Genomic DNA, 15,418 nt, shown 5'->3' with positions numbered 1-15,418 from the left:
CAAACGAACACCCACCACACCCACACACACAAAGCATCCCGTCTCTCTCGCACTCACCCTACCGTCCACCATTCGCACTGCCCCCTCAGAGGTCATCTCGTCCCACAGCCCGTCAGAGGTCAGGATCATCAGGAAGCGGTCCTGCGGTCGCAGCCTGTGATCGGTCAGCTGGGGCATCATGTCCAGGTAGGGCGGGCTCAGGTACATTTAACATTACATTTACATTTAAGTCATTTAGCAGACGCTCTTATCCAGAGCGACTTACAAATTGGTGCATTCATCTTATGATACCAAGTGGAACAACCACTTTACAATAGTGCATCTACCTCTTTTAGTTGGGCAGGTTGTACTGGTAGAGGTTTAGAGAGTCCAGGTCTGCTCCAGACTCCAGGCTTTCCAGAACACTCTGCCGCAGCTTACGGATCCACTTGAACCTCACATCTTCAAACGAGGCATCAGGATCTAGAGACCATGAGATGGATAATGATTAGACAGTCATATAAGAGTACATGCAGAGGTAATTATACTATATGAGCCTGTCAACATTGACCACCGTTTCTTTCTCCAGCTCAACCATCACAGCATATGATTCCAACCGCTCTGTCATTGTGAGACGTGGTGTGGGTGAACGGATGATCTCCGCATGTATATTTCCCACCGTAAAGCATGGAGGAGGAGCTGGTATGGTGTGGGGGTGCTTTGCGTGTTGTTTGTAACTTGTTTTGTACATAATGCTGCTGCTACCGTCTCTAATGACAGAAAATAGCTTCTGGACATCAGAACTGGGATTACTCACCTCAAATTGGACGAGGAGTTCTTCTTCAATGAGTCGGACTTGAGGGATATACTACGGACACCCGCCCAGGCCCAGATCCCCGTGATTCACTTGAAAAGGAAACGTAGTGTCAGGTTTTGGCCAGGACTATTCAGGTTTTGGTCACTAGATGCCCCCATTGCGCCTTTTTGAACCTTTTGTTTTTCCCTTGTTCTAGTTATTGTTTGCACCTGTGCCTCATTTCCTTGTAGGTATTTAAACCCTTAGTGTTCATCAGTTCTTTGCTCTGTGTTTGTATGTTAGCACCCAGCCCCAGCCATGCTGTGAACATATTTTTCTCTAGTTGGATTTTCCTGAGGTACTCTGGTTTTGTTCTTGTTTATTTTTGATTAGTCATTTGAGGTTGTTTTTTCCCTGCTGTTCTTACCACTTTGTGGATTTTCATTGTATTTTGGAGGATATTCATTTTTTCTCTTGGCTTTACTTTTGACGTTGTGGATTTATATATTTTGCCTGAAGATCTTTTACCTTGATTAAACCACCGTCTCTAGTACTGCTGTGTCTGCCTCATCTTCTGGGTTCTGCCGACTATTTGTGACTGTTTCTCACACCGGGTCCTGACACGTAGGTTTCAGGATGCCTTGTGAGGATCAGGCGACGAGTGGCTAATATGCCCTTGCCTTCCGTTCTGCTAGCTAACGTTCAATCGCTGGGAAACAAATGGGACAAACTGAAAGCACGTACTGTATATCCTATCAACGGGACATTAAAAACTGTAATAACTTATGTTTCACCGAGTCGTGGCTGAACGACGACATTAAGAACATACAGCTTGCGGGTTATACACTATCGGCAGGACAGAACAGCAGCCTCTGTTAAGACACGGAACGGCCCCCGTTCTGTGTCTTAACAATAGCTGGTGCACGATATCTAAGGAAGTCTCAGGGTTTTGCTCGCCTGAGGTAGAGTATCTCATGATAAGCTGTAGACCACACTATCTATCTAGAGTATTCATCTGTATTTTTCGTAGCTGTCTTCATACCACCACAGACCGAGGCTGGCACTAAAACCGCACTCAATGAGCTGTATTCCGCTAAAATAGGAAAACGCTCATCCACAGGTGGCGCCCTAGTGGCTGGGGACTTTAATGCAGGGAAACTTAAATCAGTTTTACCTCATTTTACCCCCCGGTACCCCCTGTATATTATTATTATATTATACTATTGTTATTTACCGCTGCTCTTTAATGATTTGTTTTTCTTGTCTCTTACTTTTTGGGGGATTTTCTTAAACTGCATTGTTGGTTAAGGGTTTGTAAGTAAGCATTTCACTGCAAGGTCTACACCTGTTGTATTCGGCACATGTGACAAATACAATTTGATTTGTTCTAAAACGTGTATATACAGTCTCCAGACCTGAACCCAATAGAAAATCTTTGGAGGGAGCTGAAAGTCCGTATTGCCCAGCGACAGCCCCGAAACCTGAAGGATCTGGAGAAGGTCTGTATGGAGGAGTGGGCCAAAATCCCTGCTGCAGTGTGTGCAAACCTGGTCAAGAACTACAGGAAACGTATGATCTCTGTAATTGAAAACTAAGGTTTCTGTACCAAATATTAAGTTCTGCTTTTCTGATGTATCAAATACTTATGTCATGCAATAAAATGCAAATTAATTACTTAAAAATCATACAATGTGATTTTCTGGATTTTTGTTTTAGATTCCGTCTCTCACAGTTGAAGTGTACCTATGATAAAAATTACAGACCTCTACATGCTTTGTAAGTAGGAAAACCTGCAAAATCGGCAGTGTATCAAATACTTCTTCTCCCCACTGTATATGTATATAAATACAATTGAAGTCGGAAGTTTACATACACTTAGGTTGGAGTCATTAAAACTCGTTTTTCAACCACTCCACAAATTTCTTGTTAACAAACTATAGTTTTGGCAAGTCGGTTAGGACATCTACTTTGTGCATGACACAAGTAATTTTTCCAACAATTGTTTACAGACAGATTAGTTCACTTATAATTCACTGTATCACAATTCCAGTGGGTCAGAAGTTTACATACACTAAGTTGACTGTGCCTTTAAATAGCTTGGAAAATTCCAGAAAATTATGTCAGAGCTTTAGAAGCTTCTGATAGGCTAATTGACATCCTTTGAGTCAATTGGAGGTGTACCTGTGGATGTATTTCAAGGCCAAACTTCAAACTCAGTGCTTCTTTGCTTGACATCATGGGAAAATCAAAAAATTGTAGGCCTCCACAAGTCTGGTTCATCCTTGGGAGCAATTTCCAAAAGCCTGAAGGTACCACGTTCATCTGTACTAACAATAGTATGCAAGTATAAACACCATGGGACCACGCAGCCGTCATACTGCTCCGGAAGGAGACGCGTTCCATCTGCTAGAGATGAACGTACTTTGGTGCGAATTGTGCAAATCAATCCCAGAACAACAGCAAAGGACCTTGTGAAGATGCTAGAGGAAACGGGTACGAAAGTATCTATATCCACGGTAAAACGAGTATACTTCCAACGATGTTGCAAAATGGCTTAAGGACAACAAAGTCAAGGTATTGGAGTGGCCATCACAAAGCCCTGACCTCAATCCTATAGAAAATTTGTGGACAGAACTGAAAAAGTGTGTGCGAGCAAGGAGGCCTACAAACCTGACTCGTTTACACCAGCTCTGTCAGGAGGAATGGGCCAAAATTCACCCAACTTATTGTGTGAAGGTTGTGGAAGGCTACCCACCACGTTTGACCCAAGTTAAACAATTTAAAGGCAATGCTACCAAATACAAATATAGTGCATGTAAACTTCTGACCCACTGGGAATGTGATGAAAGAAATAAAAGCTGGAATAAATCATTCTCTCTACTATTATTCTGACATTTCACATTCTTAAAATAAATTGGTGATCCTAACTGACCTAAAACAGGGAATTCGTACTCGGATTAAATGTCAGGAATTGTGAAAAGCTGAGTTTAAATCTATTTGGCTAAGGTGTATGTAAACTTCTGACTTCAACTGTGTGTGTGTGTGTGTATATATATATCTATTTTATATATTTTATATATATATATATATATGGCAACCAGTGAATGAGAGTCATTTCATACTAGCCATTTTAATCCACATTCCCTCTTCTCGCCGCCTCAAATAGTTGAATCATGCCATATTTGGACTAGATAATGCTAAACAACGTTGGCATGTTGTCTTAACAACAAAAGACAACAATTTGTTAATCTGTTGAAATCGCACTGTGTATCTATTAGACAGATCTTTGGTCCATGAATTGCAGTATCAGCCTACTCTGTGACACCCACAGATTACAATTCTAAAGAGTTTACACAAATATTTGCATCCAAGGGCTTATTGCGGGACTTTGAAACCGGTGTGACATGAGCCACATTAAGCTCACCAGTCAACCTACTATGTATTGAACATTCATATTGCAATGTACAGCAGTGGCGGTTCTAGGGGGGGGGCAGTGCCCCTGTGACAACAATTTTGATGATTATGAACATGGTCTTTTGCCTGCTAATGCCTGCAATGCAGTGAAGAAAACGATGACAACAATAATGTCTAATTTAACTGGCCCCAGCTTGGCCCCCCCCAGTTGAAATGGTCTAGAACCGCCACTGATGTACAGCCTTACGTATGGATCTTGGATCTATGAAATGGCGTATCAGCCTACTCGGTGACAGTATTTAAGATACCCAATAATGACAAATTGCAATTTAAATAATCTTTGAAACAATATTTATTTAAAGAAACGATTTTCCAGAGGAAAGCAAAAAACAGTAACCCATTTGAGCCAGTAACCCATTTGAAGTTTGCGGTTGTCAAAACAAACAAACACTATTTTGCTTAAAACTAATTTGTTTTACCCTTTAGTGTGTTTACTTTAGTGTATTCATTTTGTCAGGCCAACTGATTTAAATGTTTAAAGTTGCATCACCATTAGCATAATCTAGGTCGTTAACAGCTATGTCAGCTCATTTACATTTTAGTCATTTAGCCGACACTCTTATCCAGAGCAATAGTGGTTAAATGCCTTGTTCAAGGGCACATAAACAGATTGTTCACCTAGTTGGTTTTGAGATTCAAACCAGCGACCTTTTGGTTAATCGCCCAACACTCTTAACTGCTAGGCTACCTGCCGCCCTAGTCCATCGTTGTTTACATTGTGTCTTTGAAGCAGTTGGTTTCTCAACTAAAGTCTAGTAGGGTTGAGTGGGGAAAGTTGAGCCAAAATAGTAAATTGAGCCACCCTTGTCTCTAGTAAACCATACACAAAATGTATTATTTGACCAAATATTTAGGAATAGGTCATCATTTCATGGAGTCTGTGATGGAAGAAACCACATGGACAAAGTGGTAAGCAAGTTAAATCCAAGAAAGCAGAGCTCCCTGCCATCCAGGACCTCTATACCTGGTGGTGTCAGGGGAAGGCCCAAAAAATTGTCAAAGACTCCAGCGACCCAAGCCATACTGTTCTCTCTGCTACCCACAGCAAGCGGTACCAGTGCACCAAGTCAGGAACCAACAGGACCCTGAACAACTTCTACCCCCAAGCCATAAGACCGCTAAATAGCTAATCAAATGGCTAACCGCTGCTGCTACTACTATCCTGTTGCCTACTCACTTTAACCCTACCTACATGTACTTAGCTACCTCAGTTACCTCGTACCCCTGTACATTGACTCGGTACTGGTACTCCATATGTATAGCCATGTTATTTTTACTCGTCATTGTTATTCACTGTGTGTTTATTCCTCATGTCACTTTCTGTTTTTTCAATTAAATGTTTTCTCTTTAACTCTGCATTGTACAGGACCCGCAAGTAAACATTTCACTGTTAGTATACACCTGTTGTTTACTTGCGAAGCATGAAACAAATAATATTTGATGAAATTCATAACATAGTATGTTGACTGGTGCGCTTAAAGAAAAAATGCAACTTCATATTCATCATCTCCAGCCCTACCCCAACATCAACATAAGTGAAAATTGTGTGTTTCTATGTTTTGTAGAAAAAAAGATAGAGGAAGATCAGTGTTTCCAATGACATCAGTGTCCGTGTGCATCGTCTGATTTCGTATTCCAGGTGACTACCCCATGAAGCTGGTTGTGAGAATGCCAAGAGTGTGCAAAGCTGTCATCAAGGCAAAGGGTGGCTACTTTGTATAATCTAAAATCTAAAATATATTTTGATTTGTTTAACACTTTTTGGTTACTACATGATTCCATATGTGTTATTTCATAGTTTTGATGTCTTTGCTATTATTCTACAATGTAGAAAATAGTTAAATGTGGATAATTTCACACTGGTTTTAAATTCCTGCAGTAAGAAAACTCTTCACAGTTGTGTTCTGTGGGTGTCCACTGAGTAGGCTGATACCCCATTTCATGGACTTAAGATCTATAGGTAAGGCTGTACATTGAAATATGAATGTTCAATATGCACAATAGTCTGAATAATGAGGCGATTTCCCACAGTTAAAGTTCCCTAATATGAGCTACGACGCTAATATTTGTGTAAACTCTTCAGAATTGTAATCTGTGGGTGTCACTGAGTAGGCTGATATCCCAATTCATGGACCCAAGATCCATAGGTAAGGCTGTACAGTGCATAGAACCGTGGAGGCTCCTCAGAGGAGGACCATCCTCAGTGAATTTCATAAATATAAAATAGTAAAACATTTAGCAAGTTATCCTTTTTAGATAGAATAGTTTTATATATAATCACATCACCAAATAACTGATTAAAACACACTATTATGCAAAGAAGGTCTACAGTAGCCTTAACAGCACTCTGTAGGGTAGCACCATGGTGTAGCTGGAGGACAGCTAGCTTCCGTCCTCCTCTGGGTACATTGACTTCAACACAAAACCTAGGAGGCTCATGGTTCTCACCCCCTTCCATAGACTTACAGTACACAGTAATTATGACAACTTCCGGAGGACATCCTCCAGCCTATCAGAGCTCTTGCAGCATGAACTGACATGATGCCCACCCAATCAATGGATCATGTAATTAATCTAGTACTGAGGCATAAGTTACAGCTAGCTATCAGGAGGTAGTTGACTCAGAGGGAGAAATACAATAGTTGAACAGTTTTGAACAAATACATTTGTCCAAAATTAAGGAGAAGGAAGAGAGAAATAGAGAGCTAAAAAAAAAAAAAAAACTTTCAGTTTCACTTACTTAGCTAGCAAATGCAGCTAGCTAGTTTAACCTACTGAAACACCCTGCTCAAACAGAGGGATGCTATGTTAGCTAGCTGGCTATGACTTTCGAACGCAACACTGGAACTCTTCCAAGTCAAGGTAAGCTTTTGGTACTAATCATTTATTGCCACCGGGGCCCGCCGGTAACTGGCATTAGTACACTAACATTGCTTCATGATTGTATCAGGTTTACTAACGCATTAGTTCTATTAGCTATGCTGACAAGGACGTTACTTTAGCTAATATGGTGACAACAATGTAGGCTGTGTGTAGCGGTTTGGTTTGGAAAGGTTATTTCGCCTCGCCACATACAGCTGTGTTGTGCATTGAAACCCACAAGCGAAGGGAAGAGGTGAGAGGAGGAGAGTGCATGGATGCGAGAAGGAATACAATGTGGCTGCTATGAAAGTGAACTGTTATTACGTGTGATCAGGGGTGTATTCATTCCACCGATTCTGTTGAAAAGGATTCTTAAACGGAAGTTTCTTAAACTGAAGCAAATGGAACAAAACAGGGATCAACATACCTGAATATGTCCAATAGAAACTCTTGTTTGCAACTGTTGGACTACTGATTACACCCTATATCAGCTAGATGCAGGCAAGAGTTTGCAAGGTGGTACTGAATGTCACTGTCTGTCCATGTGTCATTGTCTGGAACCTAAAATTTGTCTCTTGACCTGTGTGCACCTACTTTGTAAACTTTCATTCATAGGCTAGCTTGTATCAACCTCATGGTGGGTTTAGGGAACATTTGAGTATCATGTTGTAGCCTAAACCTATCTCTGTTACATTGAACAGGGTGAATGGAATATGAATGATAGTCAACCAATATGCTGTAATATAAATAAGGCCATGCTCATGAAAAAAAAAATCGTCCTCCCTCATCTTAAACGGCACTGGCAAAGTGGTATGCCCCAACGCAATTCTAAAGTCTAATACATCCACAGTCCGATTTCAACAAATGTGTACACTTTTCTCATTGTCTTTGTTGAATTTATATAACAACATTCCTACCTCGCTCAGAATTATTTAGTCCAAATGGCAGGATTACACTATTTGTACCCGTTTGATCACTTTCAAATGGTGGACTTTTATTTTGAAAGGGAATGGCAAACGCCACTATTGTGGCTAGTTTCAAACAGGTACGTGCGACGTCCCTATTGCTCCTGATATGGAGTTCGCTAGTTAACCAACACATTTTCCCCGGTAGCTAGTTAAAATAAGAGATTAACAGCAAAACATTAGAAAATGTTGCTGGCTAAATTCTTTCTATGATAAACATGATAAATCTGTTGGCAAAAAAAGACCTTGCTCTTTCATTGTAAACTAGCTGGTTTTCTTATGTTGTGTCGCTTAGTTGCTAGCCAAATATCTTTGCATTTTATTTTGTGTGAAAAACTATAGTTGCATGCCCCCGAGTACATAGGCGGAAATCCCAGGGGGGACGGGGGGGACACGACCCCCCCATCCTGGGAAAAATATGATTTGTCCCCCCCAATCTATCACTGTAAACATAACTATGTAATTTCAATAATATTAATAATACGCAATGAAAGCAGTTGTGCTGATTATAGACACTTAATAGCGCCTTTTTAAGTTTCAAAAGATTGCGACCACCCCGCCCTTTGCCTCACAATGGTTTGATCCACTGCCAGTTCTTTAGCTGGCAAGGTAATAGAGGGTTCGTATCTACTGTCTGAAAGGCACATGTACGTAACTGACGTGAGGTTAATCCAGTCAATCGCGCCATAGCAATGTTTACATTTTTATGTTGGCAGGGTTCACACACTAGCTGAATTTGCAGAGCTAGCGCGCAAACTAAAGCAAACATTAACTAGCAAGCTAGCTAGTACCTATTCCATTAATGTGGCGTCGTCAAAGATGGAATCTTTGCTATCGTCAGTTTATTCCAAGATCAGCATGCAGCTGTAGTGCTTCAAAGTCCCTGTGATAAGGTTAGCGATAAACTGAAGTCCAAACTGAACAGAACTACACTATCTTATACCATTGTCTTAAATATATTTAATGGTCTCGTTGCAAAAGCTAAATTGTCGCTAGTGAACTTTTTTACATTTATTTTATTTCACTTTTTTTTTTTTTTGATTATAGCAAACACCACAGAAACGGAGTTGGTGCTCGCTAGCTTTACAAATTCAGCTATTGTTGGAAGCCAGCCAATATGAAACAAACTATATTAAAATTAGAAAAGGTTGTAGCATATGTTGTGTAAATGTGTGTGTGTGCAGCTAGACCGGCCAGCCAGCCAGCCAGCCAGGTAGAAAAATGGCAGAAAAAAGTAAAAGACGGACATCAGAGTATTTTTCAGTACAGTACACCAAAACGCAAAGTAAGAACTCTAGTAGCCTAATATCTCAAAGACGAGTTGATAAAATGTTCATAAGAAAGAAGTGAAATGCTAATGGAATGTTTCACAATGATGTCATTAGGCAGAGCAGGCAACAGATGGCACACAGACAGCAGAGCTGGGGACAGATAGGCAGGGACAGACTGGCAGAGACAGGGAGTCTCAGGTAAGTTTGTTGAGTCTTTGTTTGGCAACATTATGAAAGGTTCTCAATTTTTTTTACTTGTAAAATAGGGACATAATTGGAAAATGCCATGGATACCCCCGCTCTCAACTTAAACTGATGACTAAACTAAGATTTGTTTATGGCAATGGTATTGCTGTTGTGATTAATTGTGTAGTTTTGGGTACCGGTAGTTAGGAGTACGGCAAACACCTTATTTCTTTTCTAGGAGACAGACTGAGTCTGTGAGGGTGGTGAAAGGGAAAGAGCCAGGGAGAGAGACTTCAGAGAACAATGTCACAGCCACGGCAGGACCAGGTGTCACCCTTGTTGCCAGCAGCACCAGTATAGGGGACAGTGGCACAGCATTGTCCAGTTACCTCAGTGATGGCACAAAACCATATCAGCCACACCCACAATTTTTGAACCGCAAACTCTTGCCAACAGAGTGTTGACGTTTCAAGAGGCCCCAAAGCACAGAATGAAATTCTGAACATCATGGCCAATACAATCATTCGAGGCATTGCAGCTGAGATTAGATCTCTTCCGATTGTACAATTTTCATTAATTGTTGATGGTACTCAAGATGTCTCTGGTGCTGAACAGGAGAGTGTCTTTTTGCATTATGTTGACCATGACCTTGTCCCTCACGAGGAGTTTATTGGGCTATACAGGGTGTCGGAGACAACAGGCGAGGGCATTGCGAAAGTGGCAACTGAAGTGTTGTTGAGGCTCAATTTGCCCATGTCTGGCTTACGTGGGCAGAGTTACGATGGTGCCTCAAACATGGCAGGAAAATACACAGGTGCACAGGCAATTGTGAGAAGGCAGCAGCCATTAGCCCTCTATGTCCATTGTGGAGCACACTGTGTAAATCTGATTACACAGGCTGGCTGCTCAGCCTCCCCACTGATCCGGGATTCCCTTTCTTGGGTCCATCAGTTAGGTGTCCTCTATGGCCAGTCAGGAAAGTTTAAGAGCATGTTTGAATCAATTGCCACGTCCAAAGAAACACATCTGCCCACCCGGAAACCCCTATGTCCAACAAGGTGGACTGTGCGGAATACTGCTATTAGAGCTGTGCTAGGGCAGTATGAGCGGGTACTAAGCAGCCTAGAGGAGAGTAGTTTTTAGTACATGACAGTACACGACAGTACACTTACAAATTATTTATTTCATGTTATTTTATTTAAAATTGCATACTTTGTGCGACATACTTGTCCATAGCTGCTGTTTGAAGAGTTGAGACACTGACTGAAGGATATTTTGTTTGATTTATTTGGGTTTTTCATTGAAGTAATTATTTTGCTTTTAGAACTGTACTTATTTTAAGCTTTTTGTTCTTGTAAAGATATTGTAGTAGACTCAGGCCAGTGGCACATTTAATGACTATATAAATGTATCAGAAAAAGTCAAATTAAAAGGTCAATTCAATACGGAGACTAACTTTGTGATGGTTCTCAATGGAGATTATTTTAGATGAGATCACACCATGTTCATTGTATTTATGAAAACTACACCCATACAGTGTACAGTACCATTGCTACCTACTGGCCTTTCTTGATATTGCTAGTTGTAAGTACGAATACCTGCATACATACTGGACTGGTAAGGAGCACTGCTATAACTATTATTAGTAGTAGTATTATAATGATTTAAACATTTGAACAAGTTGGTTAAACCCTTCAGTTAACTACTGTACCTATCAATTATTCAGTTGTAGGAATTATGGTTCCTCAATATACATTTAACATATTACAACGTAGGCTATGTGTTACAGCACTACTTTTGGTGTCCCCCTCAGGAATTGCTCTTGAGAAAATGTAATGTAATTGTCCCCTCCAAGGTTGATATCAGATTTTCGCCCCTGCCCGAGTAGCGCAGCGGTCTAAGGCACTGCAATTCAGTGCAAGAAGTCCCTGGTTCGAATCCAGGCTGAATCACACCCGGCCGTGATTGGGAGTCCCATAGGGCGGCGAACAATTGGCCCAGCGTCGTTCGGGGTTGGCCGTCATTGTAAATAAGAATTTGTTCTTAAACTGACTTGCCTAGTTAAATAAAGGTTAAATAAAAAAATACATAAAAAATACCGGTTCAAGAGCCAATTTATGCTTGATCCGAAAATGCGGTCGCAGACGCCATATGGGTGGTATGGTGCAATTGCAAGCCAGATGGGAGGCACGCAGAGGCCACATTTAACTCTGTACCGCATCGCCGTAAATCTTAGGGCTCCGCATTAACCGTAGGTGAGGGTGGGAGGTCCTGTATAAACACAAACTCACTTCCTTCACATCTCTGAGCTGCTGGGAAAAGCGCAAGAAGTATGAATGCCGACTTCTGCAGAGGCCATATCTCCGTAAATGTTGCAAGGCCTATGCCGCGCTTTTAAAACATATTTTTATGATGGTGTGCGTTTTGAAAATGCAGATTTCTTAAAGCTAAAGCGACCCCTGCCTAGTTGGCCTGGTTACTGTTGCAATGCAACATTAGCTAGCTAGGAAACGTCTGAAATGTGCAAGGAAAACGTAAATGACATGTTTCACTCCGAGCATAAGCCTGGGCAGCTGCTAACTTTTTATTTTTTAAAGGGGTGGATCAGCTTAATATTGCGGAAAGAATGTTGCTTCCAATGTAATTGTCTGCATCATTTCCAATCCCCCATATTTATGGGGTAAATATATATATCCATACACGCATGCATACATATACACATACCTATATAAACATACTTTTTTATAGAATATACCTTTATTATTATTCCCCGCAAACCCTACCACCGATCCCCCAATTGGAGTAAACTAATTGGAGTAAACTAATAAACACTTCTGCTTTTACCTTCAATTTATACATCTTATACACATTTTACAGACACAGTCTACTTTACAATAGTTATCTCTTGTTTGTTCTTAGTCCTTCCTCTATTTCTGATGTCCATCCAGTTTGATTTCTATTTGTAACTGCTATTTCACAACATTTCTGAACCTATATACATTTTACAGACCCCGTATGTTTTACATTGGTTATCTTGTTATTAGTCACACCCTTCAGCTCCATTCAACCCCTCCCATCTATCTCTCAACATCCATTTCGGATTTCTATTTGCCATATATTTTTCAACTGTGCTGTGATGCTTCACAAAATAATTGAACCTTCCTATTCTCATAGCTTCTACAGATTGTAAATTAAAAATAAACATTTTTGCTAAAATAATAATAATTTTATCAAAAGCCTTTTCAAAATCAGCTATGAAAACCAGGCCTGGTGTCCCCGATATTTCATAGTGTTCTATTGTTTCCAGTACTTGTCTTATATTATCTCCAATGTATCGTCCATGTAAAAAACTTGTCTGATTAGGATGAATAATATCTGACAATACTTTTTTTATTCTATGCGCCAAGCATTTTGCTAGGATTTTTGCATCACGACACTGAAGTGTAAGAGGTCTCCAATTTTTAAAATGGACTGGATCTTTATATGTACCACTTGGGTCCTGTTTCAGTAATAATGATATCAGATCTTCTTGTTGCGTGTCTGATAATCTACCATTTATATAGGAGTGGTTAAAACAAGTTAATAATGGTCCTTTGAGTATATCAAAAACATTTTGTATACTTCCACTGGTATGCCATCTAGCCCTGGATTTTTCCCATCCTTAAAGACCCCAATTGCATCAAGCAGTTCCTCCTCTGTAATTTGGCCTTCACATGAGTCTTTCTGTACAGATGTTAATTTTACATTATTATTAGGGAAAAAATCCATACAATTACTTTCAGTTAGTGTAGATGGAGGAGCCTGAAACAAAAACGTATTCTTAAAGTACTTTACTTCCTCTTTCAAAATATAATTTGGTGAATCATGCGTGACTCCATCATTTGTAACAAGTTTTAATAAAAAAATGTTGGTAGCATTTCTATATTGAAGATTGAAAAAGAATTTGGTGCATTTTCCCCCATATTCCATCCAGTTCGCTTTATTTTTATAATATATTTACACTGGATCTTTCTTGAATAAGTTCCTCCATTTCTTTTTGTTTTTCCTCTAACTTATTCTGTGCCTCTATGGTACCGTTTTTATTGCTATCTAACTGTACTGTTAGTCCTTCAATTTCCTTTGTTAATATGGACTCTTTTGATCTAAATTGCTTTTGTTTTATAGATGAGTACTGAATTGCATTGCCTCTAAAGGCACATTTAAAAGTGTCCCATACAATAAGGGGATCTGCTGTACCTATGTTATGTCTGAAAAAGTCAGTTATAAATTATTCTGTCCTAGTTCTAAACAATTTATCATCTAGTGGCTTTGATTAAATTTCCAATATCCTCGCCCACGTGGAAATTCTATAAGAGTAATATATATGTCAATTATGTGATGATCTGACCGCATTCTGTCCCCTATCAACACTTTTTAAACTTTTGGTGCCAGAGAGAATGGTATAAGAAAGTAGTGACTAGCTTGATTAAGCCTCCGCCATGTATATCTCACTAGGTCAGGGTATTTAAGTCTCCATATATCCACTAATTCCAATATATCCATGACATTCATGATTTCCTTAAGTGCCTGAGGGTGATAGTTTGTAGTGTGATTTCCTTTCCGGTCCATAGAGGTATTTAAGACCGTATTAAAATCTCCCACCATAATAATATAGTCTAGTGTTGCTTGTAGAGTTGATAAATTATAATATATATTTTCAAAGAAGCTTTGATCATCATTATTCGGACCGTACAGGTTAATAAGCCATATCTGTTTATTGTCCAATAACATATTTAAAATAATCCATCTACCTTGAGGATCTGTTTGGACAATTTGCACATTTGGATCAAAATTATTGTTAATTAAAACCATCACCCCTTTTGAATTTCTTTGCCCATGGGAGAAATATATTTCGCCCCCCCAGTTCTTTTTCCACAAAACTTCATCTAAAACTGTTGAATGGGTTTCCTGTAAACAATAGATATTATATTCCTTCTCTTTTAGCCAGGTAAATACTGATTGTCTTTTCTTATTATCTGCTAGGCCATTACAATTGTAACTGGCTATACTTATTTCACCACTTACCATAATGAGACACAACTTTCAATTATTTTTATCAAAATATGTTTGTAAACGTACCATTAAAAAGTAACATGATGATTGCGTGTCTATATAGCTGTACCATGATATTTGCATTTCTACTAAGTAAACCACCAATTGGTCTCTACTATTCCACCCGCTAAAAGCCCTCCTCATCCCGAGTTGGGTTGTCATCCCAATGCCCGGCAGACCACCCTCGACCCTCTGTATCCCATAGCCCATAACCGACTGGGATCCATCCTTTGAAAAGAGCACACAGTGCCATTTACCAAATTGAAGTAGATCAAATGCATTTCCATCTCCCTCACCTCGATTTGTATTATATATAGCTGTGGATCATCCTCTATTGTCCCTAACATCTTTTACTCCTTCGCAACAGTTGTGGGATACACACATACACCCACACACACACATTCAACCCTTACCCCCATACAACCATAAGCTCACTTTCTCAACAATTGCACCAACCCAGAGCCCAACTCAAGATAGGTCTTGATTTACAAATGCACTTGCAGTTGCATGAGAAGGCCTGCAAGACCATGCAAAAAATGGGCAAAAATTCAGAGATTTTATTTATCATTGTCACATCCTAGATGATGGAGGTCAAATGTACACCTTTTCCCTGAAACACCCACAATATGGTCACCCATATTGACCATATTCCCAAGCATCTCCATGCAGTCCGACTTTGATTTTGTGCCACCAGGGTCACAAAAATATACCCCCTCTCTGAATGTCCGAGTGTGACCCCCTCCCCATGGGTTACTGCAGCTAGTGTTGCCAGCACTGCCACTGCCTGGGTGGGG

Source organism: Salvelinus alpinus, chromosome 9, assembly GCF_045679555.1.
Source record: "Salvelinus alpinus chromosome 9, SLU_Salpinus.1, whole genome shotgun sequence".
Taxonomy (NCBI): domain Eukaryota; kingdom Metazoa; phylum Chordata; class Actinopteri; order Salmoniformes; family Salmonidae; genus Salvelinus; species Salvelinus alpinus.
Note: the sequence above shows the minus strand (reverse complement) of the source record.